The sequence below is a fragment of the Petromyzon marinus genome, chromosome 74 (genome assembly GCF_048934315.1).
Source record: "Petromyzon marinus isolate PM22_M1 ecotype Great Lakes invasive population chromosome 74, UKy_Petmar_22M1.pri1.0, whole genome shotgun sequence".
Taxonomy (NCBI): Eukaryota; Metazoa; Chordata; class Hyperoartia; order Petromyzontiformes; family Petromyzontidae; genus Petromyzon; species Petromyzon marinus.
This window is the reverse complement of record NC_133740.1, coordinates 2,383,525-2,394,859: the sequence shown is the minus strand read 5'-3', so window position 1 is coordinate 2,394,859 and position 11,335 is coordinate 2,383,525. Positions and strand designations below refer to the sequence as shown.

Below are 11,335 nucleotides of genomic sequence, written 5' to 3'. Positions count from 1 at the left end.
ACTTTTTTTTGCAGTTTAAAACATGAACTAAAAATAATTTTATATACTATGAAAGATGATTTCATGTGTATTTCATGGTCTCATCATCGGGAGCAGTGCAGTTAGAGTATAATACTTCTTTATGATGCATAAAGGAATCTCATGGTCAACTGTGGATGGTCAAGCCGCAGGGGCGCGATGGGCAAGCTATACCTCAATAAATTTGGCAACGGTCAAATCCGCGAAGGCAGAAATTAGAGTGGGCAAAGTAGCTCTTCGTTGGTGATGGAGCAATGCCTGTCATGTTGTACGCTTGCTCGCGAAATTTAATTCTTAATTTTATAGAGGGCCGAAGGCCCTGCAATCGAATCTGTATTTGTTAAACCATGCTATTGGATTTCAATAATTCAAACTTGGAGTCTTCCTTAAAGAAAACTATAGCTACTCTACAGTTCTCATCAAACTATTGACTACACTATCGATAGTTAAAATTTCTACTCATCGCATGTGTTTTGGTCATATTAAAATAGGATTTAAGAACTCCTTCCCTAGGGAGTCTTAAGATTGGCAAATAAAAGAAATCGGAGAGCTAAGACTTACCTGTGTGCATGCAGCTTATAATCTGTTAATACATAGTGTGTGTATAGCAATACCTCGGTTAACGAAGTAAATGCATTCCATGACGTCACTTTGTTATCAGAAACGTCGTTACCAGAGTTAGGTGTAACATCTGAGGCATAGGGGATGCGTTTCCGGACTTCAGAGAAGGGGGTACAATAGGAAAACATTGCTGCACAGTCGCCTTCACTTCGTCTGCTTGGTTTAAAATGGTCCTGAAGGTGCATGGCACCAACCCCAATGAATGGGTCACTTTACTTTTCATCTTTCCCGCCTCTACCCCTCCTCTTTATCATCTGCATTTTCCTTTCCAAATATGAATAACACAATTCATATGGCGATATATAGTTAACGTAATTGTATAGTGAATATACAGCAGTGTGGCATATAGTGGGGTTGATAAAATAAGACAGTGTAAAATTACAAGTCTAATATTTTATAGTCTAAAGTATAGGGCAGTGTAGAGTAACGCATTGTATAATTCAAAGGTGAATTTTTTGTCTATGGATATGATATACCATGTAGTTTAGATTGAAGGTATAATATTACATTGTATAGTAGTCCAGTTTATAGCATAGTTATCAACGCAATACAGGACAGAGCAGCGCACCTATCCTATTCCTTTTTTCTTTCCGTTTTTCTGTGTACCCGCCCTCCCCCGATCCGGTGGTGCTGGTGCTGGTAACATGCTAATTCATATGTTAATTCCGCCCACACAGCTTAAAAAGACGCGGTCCAGGCTTGGCAATGTTCACTCGAGCGCTGTCTTCTGGACAGTCCTGTTTATTCACCTGAAGAAGGCTACTTGTTTCGTGGCCGAAACGTCGTGAGAATCTTATTTTATTATGTTTTATTTTTATTATTTTATTTCCATTCTACGTGACTTTACTGAAAGAACCAAGAAGATGAATCCCTGCAGTCACGAAAGCTTTAAATCGAAAGTGTAATGTTTAACATACTTCATAAGGCAATATATAGTACCGTAATTGTATAGTGAATATACAGCAGTGTGGTATACAGTAGGGTTAGTAGAATAATACATAGTGTAGATGGACTCGTCTGTCTGAACAAAGCTCATCGCTCTCCGTGGTGCTAATCCTTCACACCAACATCATGGTAATCCCCCAGTTACATGCTAATGTATATGTAAACTCCTCTCCCCCCTCCTCCGGTCCGAGCTCGTCGCTCTCCGTGGTGCTAATCCCTCACACCAACATCATGCTAATCCCCCAGTTACATGCTAATGTATATGTAAAACTCCTTTGTCAAGGCGCTCTGTTCCTTCCACTCAGCTTAAAAGACGCTTCCAAGCTTGGCAGGGTTCACTCAAGCGCTGTCTTCCGGACAGTCCTGTTTCTTCACCTGAGGAAGGCTACTTGTGTTGTGGCCGCAACGTCGTGAGAATTTTATTCTGTAATTATTATTTTTATTATTATTTTATCTCCATTCTACGTGACTTTACCGAAAGAACCCAGAAGATGAATCCCTGCAGTCATGAAAGCTTTAAATATTAATTTGAGCTCTAGCACTGGCTAGCGGGATGAGGGAAGACTGGTGAAACTTGCTGATGACTGGTCCAAGTGAGGCAGACTTGCACAGCTCTTCACTGGCTGCTGACACAGTCAGAATCAGAATATTAATTTATCCTGGAGGAATCCAATGATCTATAAAGCTCTTCACAGATGTCCAAATGTCCAAAGTGATGTGCACGCACAACATTCAACCTTTTACTCTTAAATCACTGTGCATTATTTCTGAAGATATTTTTGTTCATTTTTTTTTGCAAAAATAGAAGGGCAGAAGGGGCCCTGCACGGTTGACTTCATTATGAAGGAATTAGTTTCCCAGATTATTTGTTAACAGAGGTATCACTGTGTATCAATTGTAGTGTTGTATTTTAAAACTGTTTAAACCGATTACATTGTTGTATGTCTCAAGGTGGCTGCTTTTTTTGTTTCCACAGATATCCAGACTACTCCTTCTACCCCTCGGTCTGCTGCTGTTGTTCCTTGTCAGGGCACTCAATGCCTTTCATTTGATGTTGGCATTGGCATTGGAATCCTTATTGAAGTTGTTGTTGGCATTTTCATGACTCGGTGCATAAAACGTCTTCTGAGATGGTATAAAAACCGATGCAAGTAAGTAAATATATTTAGCCTATTTGCAATTGTTCACTTTTGATTTTGTATTTAAATTGAAAAAACACAACTGTTATACTGAGATATGTATTTTTATGTTCAGGTCATCTCCTGTTGTGGAATCTACTCCCCCAGGTTCACAGGATGTGAATGCTAGTTATCACCAGGTACAAATGTCAAAGTGTTAACTCCTAGGTCAAATCAAAATACATTTTTATCCATGCCCATCAGTTAATCCTGACCCTCTCATGATACTAGTGGCTATCTGATCCCTTTTTTCGATGGGTGATCGAGGAATTGCAATAACCCCATGTTGGCCACAATACATTGGCTGCATTCCGATTATGACAAGTCGCAAACCTACAGTGAAAGCTAATTATAGATGAGCGACCTCACCCTTGATCGGGCTCATCAGCATGACCTTCCCTGCATAGCTATACAGGAGAGATGGGTGCTTATTTATCAATGTGTATGCTGGCTCTTTTGGGCTTATTAGTTCCTGTGAATTTTCCCGTAAAGATTTATGGTCTCAACATTTGTAGCATTGGTATGTTTATCTTGTTAGTGTGTGTGACTTAAAAATAAGCAAGAGATCAATTTACATTGCTATGTACCAATCGGTATTTTGTAGGCTGTAATTTTAGTTTAAAGGCAATTTTTGAACTTGCTGATGTGGCCACAAGTGGCAACTGGTACTAACATTCACTTTCTACTTTGTTTCTGAGAATATTTTTTTGTTTTATGGGGATGCATGACCCCGGCAGTACCTGTGTATAATACCTGTTATGACTTCTATCTTTTACCCATAATATGACACATTTCTATTTACGCGCTCTAACCCAAAAAACCTCTCATGGATAATATTGGTCGTGTAAAGCCTATGTGTTAATTTTTTTTATTTTTATGTCTGCAATCACAACCGCTAAATCTTTAGAACACTTTAACACTGAGGATGTGATTTTAACTTGTTTCTTATTAGTTGGCTGCAACGGACCAAAATAACATCAACATGGGGAAAATGTACGTACTTTGCATTTATTGTAGTTTACAATATTTCCATTGCCATTATAAACAAGGTGAATATTTTTCTCCATGTTTCATTTTTGTAACTATTTGACCAGATGGTGTCAGTAAATACAAGTGATAGCAAGGAACTCGCATAAAAAGGCAGATTTAGCCACTTCACAGAGCTTCATATAGGGAAACAATACACCGCATTCCCATATTTATTTAATAGCGGACTGACCTATGTTTGGGAACTGGAAAAGTGGGTCAAGTCGGGGTTCCCACGGCAGTGGGGCACGAGGTCAAGAAAGCTGTGATCGGGCCACTCGACCTGCTTTAGCTAGGATGGAAACAGTGGTGACTTCATAGTAAACATTTTCAAAACATTGAGACAACCCAAACATACGTTCTTTATATATTTTTTCATGGATTGTTGCCTTCCAGCCATGCAGGGGATGGCAGGGAAGGGGTTTAATCCAAGTCAATCAATCTTCTTGGGAGAAGAACCAAGCCAATCAATTCCAGGAACAGCGCAGCTTGCGTCTCGTTTGTAATCGCAGAGACGTAGCATCAGTTTGCTTTTAGGGCAGCGGTGAGGAACTTACGGCCTGTGGGCAACATATTGACCACAAATTAATTTTATATGGCTAGCAGCCACATGATCCTGACCACTTCAAAACTACCCACAAATCATACTTATCCATAACGGCAAGCATTTTAGCCTCACTTATCCGGTGCTGCAGGGGAATATTTTTGACCGGGAAACACTTTCTAATTCTAGCACACTCAATCAGTGCAGTCTTTGTTATGCTTGGTCAGCGTGCACTTTGTTTTCCCTGTTATTTTATATAGCTAAGGTGTGTGCTGATGTGTAGCCAGCCAAAGTAATTTGAGAGCTCTTAATTGGTGTTTCATAAAGAAAAGGTTCAATATGAAATCCAAATGTAGACCTTCAGGGTCGATATCAAGGCTTTTAATCTGTTTCTGGTCTATAACCAATTGCCTTGGATGCATCTGATCTCAGAAGCGAAGTAGTGTTGAGCCTGGTGGATAGTGCTTGAAAGAGCACCCACCACAGCAGGTTCTTTAGAAGAAGCTGGAGTGCTGCGTGATTTGCAGCAGAGGGCAGTGCAGCAACATCCATTTCCACGCTCCCACATCTATATACTGGAAGCCTTCACTAACCTGCACCGACTAGCCTGGTGAAGTATGGTCAATTAACTCACACGACCCCCACTTTGTGTGGAGGTCCTCATCCAGCAGAAAATGTTGGAAAGGGTTACAAATCTATATTCATATTTTGTTGTATCCATGTTTATTACATGATAGTGCGTGCCCCATTCATGTTTAAACTCTGCATACTTTGGTAAACATGCAAATAAATGTGTTTCATCGCACATTTAATTCCATTGAGCAATGGCCATTTCACATCGGTAATTAAAAACTGTCCCGAATGTACCTTATTTAATACATACAGTACCTCATGGCTTTCAGTGTGAACCGTTACAGGAAGAGCGCTTATGAAATGGATGAGAATTGTGATGAAATTCAGTCTTCAGCTACGTGCCAGAGCAACGATCTAAATTAGACCAATTTAATGAATGGCTGTAACTCTTTAAGGTAAGTTTATATCACTCCACGGGTCTCTTCTGACATAACTGTGGTGTTTATGAGCAGGGTGGTGTGTAAAGTTTTCGCATTTGGCTCATCCATTTCTCTGCATAAGCAACCACCCTGCTGTGGAAGGAGTCATATTTCATTCCCAATTGTGATGTTCACCTTTTATCCATACTTACATGTATTAAGCCAATCCACAGTTTCTGAATGAATGTATTTCTGTGGTTAATGACCAGCAAGGGTGCTTTCTGTGGTGCATTGTGGTTTTCTAGGCTGCTTGTCATCCTATTACACTGCCTTGTGTTGGCTTTAGGGAATGTCTCGGATGTGACAACTACAACAGTATTTATTGTATTTGATGTCTCATCCTAGAGCCGCAAACATGTTTACCGATACTATGTTATTCTGTATATTTTCGGTTTGGTTAATTATCAGAATTCATTTTTAAAAAATGCATTGGAAGTGTTTTGTATTAAAATATATATGATTTAACTTTAATGTCTATTAACCTATGTATTCACTTTGGATGTTTAAGTATGTCTTACTGATCTAATACAAACGGGACACGTTTTGACACATCTCAGATAATAAAGTTCAATGTCAAAGTAGTTTCCCACTCAAAAATGGGGTGGAGTTTCTATGCTACAATACGATTTTGCGTCTGAATGCATCTCAAGATGTTGTTTTATTTCCTTGTATCTTCAAGCTCGTGCTAAACACTCCGCATTTATAGCGGGCCCATGCGATTCCAACGGAGGTTGACTTGTCTCTTCCCACAAGGTCGTAAAAAAATGTTCTCAAACCCCGAGGGATAAATTGCTGAGTCAGCTTTCAGTTTAATTCTGAACACATAGAATTATAACAGACAGCCATGCACTCTAACCACTGGACCACCCTGCCAAATTAATATATTATTAGTTAAATTGATACACTCACTGAAATAATATTTTAACTTTATTGAATTATCCACTATTTAAGGTTAAACAAAATAAAATAATAGTTGCATCACTAATTTCATCCTTGGCAAACCACACACTTGCTGCACACTGATATTTTTGTGCGGTTGATGTTTATTAATGGTCATTCTTACGACTTAGTTGTTTATTTTAGTTTCACCTTAACAATGGGCAGGAGTAACTCGGATCCATGCACGGAAAATGCTGATACCTAAATCACCGACTCTTTTCTGTGTGCAACTATGGCTATTGAACTCCAAACCATGGACCGGGTAACTTCGCACTCCCCCAAATATGAATTCGCCATTTCTCAAAGCAATTAAATGGCAAAATCACGTAACTTCTGATTCTCTGCATTGTTGCTGTTTGTAAACCATAGGAAATAATATGGATAAACTTGATTATACTACACTATTCTGGTCAATACAGGTTGGGGGAGCATACACTTTGGAGTATAAGTATTTAATTTAGTTAATTGGATTAATTAATCAATTCCATCATTGTGGGTATTTTCTTTCGGGAGGAAATTAAAAAGTTGGAATTGCAAACTATTCTTAAAGTAATAATGATTGGTTTTTTTACAGTTCATCTTATCACTGTGAACGGTTGAATCGGGTTTCTAATTCTCCTATAAACTGAGGTGAGTAAATCCTCCATAAATGATTGCAATTAAATGCTTATTTATGTAAATACATGTTTTTAAATGAATGTGTTATAAAAAGAAAACAAATCGGTGGCAGAATAGCTTCGTGGTTGGCAAGTTTACCACTCCACAAGTTTTAAGTGAATTGTTAAATGCTGCCAGCCTCCAGGAATGCGTGGGTTATTACCAAACCATGGATTGTGTAGTAACATAGACAAGAACCCTGATATCGCTTGCTAGCAAGAGCATACTTTTAACATGGTTTTATACAATCATAATGTATTGTATTTCGAAATAGCTCTTACACAATGCTATAAAATATACGTTTTTTTTGTGACTGAATACTAGTCAATAATTAAATTAACTGTCAGGATTTGTGGTCACAATATAATTCAATAACCATTATTTTTTTACTTTTGTGCAGGAAGATTTGGCTACACCTGCTTCTTACATAGTGCGGGTCATCACCAAGAATTGGAACCCTAAACAAATGCAGCACTTACTGATTCAATCCAGTCCGTGTCTCTTTCTGCTTCTTCCAGAGCACTGCTCGACTTTGGAATTATCCCATCTCTTTTCGAAAGTTTCACGTAGGTGAAAATAAAAATTGTTATTTTATTTTCACCTACGTGACTTTACCCAATAGAACCAAAGAGTATGGATCCTAGCAGTCACGAAAGCTTTAAATCTAGAATTCATATAATCTTACTCAAATAAAAAAAAATGTATTACCTTTCATTAATGCTAACTTTTACTTGAACTTATTTTTGCATTGAAAAAAGAGGCCAGTACAGAGCACAAGCAATGAAAAAAGGAGTAGAGATCTACCGAGTAAACTAACATACACACCGAGTTAACGTGTCACCATCAATATAAATCTCGTAGGGCAACCAACTACCTTATGTCATGTCCATGGAGTGGTGCATCAAGAGTCTGTCCCCTCCACCGGTCTCCTCGACCATGCACACCTTCACGGCAGGTTCAATAGGGACAGGGACCATTTAGCCTTAAGTTCCCGTTCCCTGCCCCTAAACTTATGGCTAAGTTGCTCTGTTCCTGTAAGGGCTAGGAAGGCGTTGGGCCACATTTTCCAGGAGGGAGGTTCATGATTCGTCCGATTTGCCAGGATAGTCTTCCTTACAGTGAGATGAACGATTTTTAGTCATGCGTGCTGGTGTTTTAATGCACCGTTTGGTTTGAGGCCCCATCGCGTTGATTTGATTCAGGGGCTAAGGTTGGTGCCACAGATGTTATTTAAAATAATTGGTAATGTCGGAGTAAAATTTCAGTATATCTGGGCATGACCAAAAGGCATTAAGGTCTGTCTGAGCCATGCCTGGAGGGAATCAAGGGCAGTCTAGGGAAGCTTATGTGAATTTGCTCTTTCATTGGTCAAATAGGTGCCGTGCATACATTTGAATTGGATAAGCTTTATTGGTAGCGATCTAGGGCCTGACACAGCGGCCTGGCAGATTTGAATTAATTTCTGTTGGAGGATGTCCTGGCCCAGGAGCTTATTCCAGAGTGTTCTAGTGTCACATGGTACAAGTAACAAGGGAAAATATAATGGGGAGGATGTGGTCCACCTGTATAGGGAAAGGGAGTAATTGAAAATTATGAAAGTGTGCAGCAAACAAGGTGTCAATCACAATTGAGTGTGCCCAGCTTCCGATAAATATGGACCACCCCACCACACAAAGCCCAAAGTGGGTGGTGAACGTCATCTAAGGCTAAAAGTGCCTTAAGGGTGTGTGAGTGTTTGGGAACGTGTAGGCTTAGGTGTGTCGGGATAAAGGGGTCATCCTGTAACATTGTGAGCGCACCGTGTTGTCCCAGAGATACGCTACTGCGTGACAACTGGCAGGGTGGCTTGTCTAAAAATTTAAGACAGACCAACCCTATTGAATCGCCTCAGGTGAATGGGCACGACTGTTCTCACTAGACTTGACCCACAATACACAGGAGTGACTTGGCTTACCGAAAATATAATAGTAACACCGATAAAGGTGAGCCTGGAACAGCAGGCAAGAGACTAGGTGCCACACCTAATGCTGCGTATAATCAAAAATCCCTCACTGTCCACAAGACGGTATGCTTCTAGTCTATAATTAAGTGTCGGTGCCTCTAGCCGGTCGAGGATATTGGTGTGCAGAGTGATCAAAGTTCTTGTCTGGGGTTTTGGTGATGGCATCCCACTAATCTGTCGGTTCCTTAAAAAATGCGACCAGGGGATGTTATAACTTGCCTGTACTTGCTCAAAGGATAACAACCCTACTTAGATAAGGGGTTGTCAACTTTTTCCACTCCTGCCACTTTCCAGCTGGGCCACTTGATGCCCTTACCTCTTATTCTCAACGAAGTGTTTACCCCATAGCGGGGATCATTACATCAGCCATACGAAAGAAGATGATATTACTGGTTTTTAAAAATCCAAAAAATGTATTTTTATTATTTTACGAGTGTTTTTAAGACTGTACGCTCTCCCGTTTTACGTACGTTAACGAGAACGTACTCAACTTATTTATACCCTATCCCGTTTTACGTACTGTGGCACGTTGTGATAACGTACTCGAGATTTACGAACTTTACCATTTAGACCCAACATTGTTTACGCTGTTTAGCGACATTTACGTGCCAGGTGGCGCCGAAGCGTTCGCGTCCCTGACTGATCCACCATCCCATCTCTTCGATAAAAAATTCTGGTTTTTAGGGATGCATCCTGGGCGTAAATCGGGGTATGTCTGTTTGTAAAAGTATGGTTTAAACTTTGCCGAAGTGCCTTAAACTTTGTGGATGACATGTGCTCGACAATAAAGATTTTAAAAATGTCGGACTTGTGTATTCACCCATTACTTGAAGGATACACTATACTGCATTACTTTGGCTGTTGAAAATCACTTGTTTTTCTTGTAAAGGATGATGGCCTATTTAGGTTGTTTTTCATGGAGTAGAGGGTAGCCCTGGCCTTTCTCCACTCTACTTACTGGTTGTTATTCCACCATTAGTGTCACCCTTGCTATGTTGCCCACCCTCAATAATCACCAGACATCATGGGACCTCCCTTGCCAGTATCAAAATATAAGAATAGGTTTTACCCTTTCTGGCAATAAAACAGGTGTTAAGATTTTGATTTAAAGCTTTCGTGACTGCAGGAATTCATATAATAAAAGGTGTTAAAATGTTAAAACACCAAACTGAAATATTTTGCAAGCATCCATGTCTGCATCAAGCACATATACTTGTGGTGAGCATGCAAACAAACACGTGCTCTGATAGTATATGCAGTCTTCGAAACGGATTGATCCACACCAGAGATCGCTTTCTTTAAAGCCAAGTCTCAAACAGTTAGACAGAAGAAGCCAAAGGGCGAACAGCACAAAGACAATCAAAATATAAGAATTTGTTTTAGTGCCAGAAAGGGTCAAACCTATTCTTATATTTTGATAGTGGCAAGGGAGGTCCCATGATGTAGCTGCTCACCCCGAGCTCTCAATGTCCTGATAGTGGCATTGTCTTTGTGCTATTCGCCTTTTTGCGTCCTCTGGTCTATCACTGAGATTTTGGTCTCCACTTCCATGCTGGGGCAGACATGTTGGAAGAGGTGGGAGTACCTCTCAGAAGCCAAATGGCACGGGGGGTTCCACAAACTCCTAACATTTCTGTCAGGCTGCGCCTATACAGCTGTGCAGTATACTATAATAAAATTTCACATAATACCACCAGATTTGGGCATACATCACAATGCCTGACCACTTCCTACACAGTATACACTTTTTATTATATGATACACTAGCTTTACTACCCAGCTTCGCTCGGGACTTGGATTCACCACGCCCGGCCGCCTTTGTCTCCCTAAACCAGTAACTCGTTTGAGGCTGAGTCGACCTAGGGGAGGCCTAGGGTCGGTTCAAATAATCGTCACCGGTGGTGGCCGTGAGCGGGAATCGAACCCAGGTCGCCGGGTTCGTAGCGCAGCGCGCTAACCATAGGTACACATAGACGCGCTTGCTGCAGACACACAACTTTCAGGGTGCGTTCGGCAGTAAACGACTGAAATAATAAAAGCAATGCTGCGCGAAGAACGCCTTAGACCTGCAACACATTTGTATTTCACTTCACCCACGATCAGCAGGCACACTCCGTTTCGCTTCCGCACACGGGTCACATGGCAGATGTGACATCACAGCTCACTAGCTGTGCAAAAAAATACATGCATTATTGAGCCCCCCCCCCAAATACAAAAGTCTGTTTTATACTTTTTGCATGGTGTACAGTCTGGAAAGTATCCACATGGCAAATTTAAAGTTTGTTGCATGGCGGGAAGTACACTAAACATTTTGAACAATCACACAATCACAAATTTCCCTTTTATATATATG

The 11,335-nt window shown here is 40.4% G+C and overlaps 1 long non-coding RNA gene across 1 annotated transcript; it reads left to right on the top strand.

Annotated features, from left to right (window-relative positions):
• Positions 1-2,881: 2,881 nt before the first annotated feature.
• Positions 2,882-9,786, top strand: LOC142907051 (uncharacterized). Its single transcript, XR_012930684.1, has 3 exons — positions 2,882-5,360; positions 6,898-6,953; positions 7,381-9,786. It is a non-coding gene; the product is annotated as an uncharacterized LOC142907051 (long non-coding RNA).
• Positions 9,787-11,335: the final 1,549 nt, after the last annotated feature.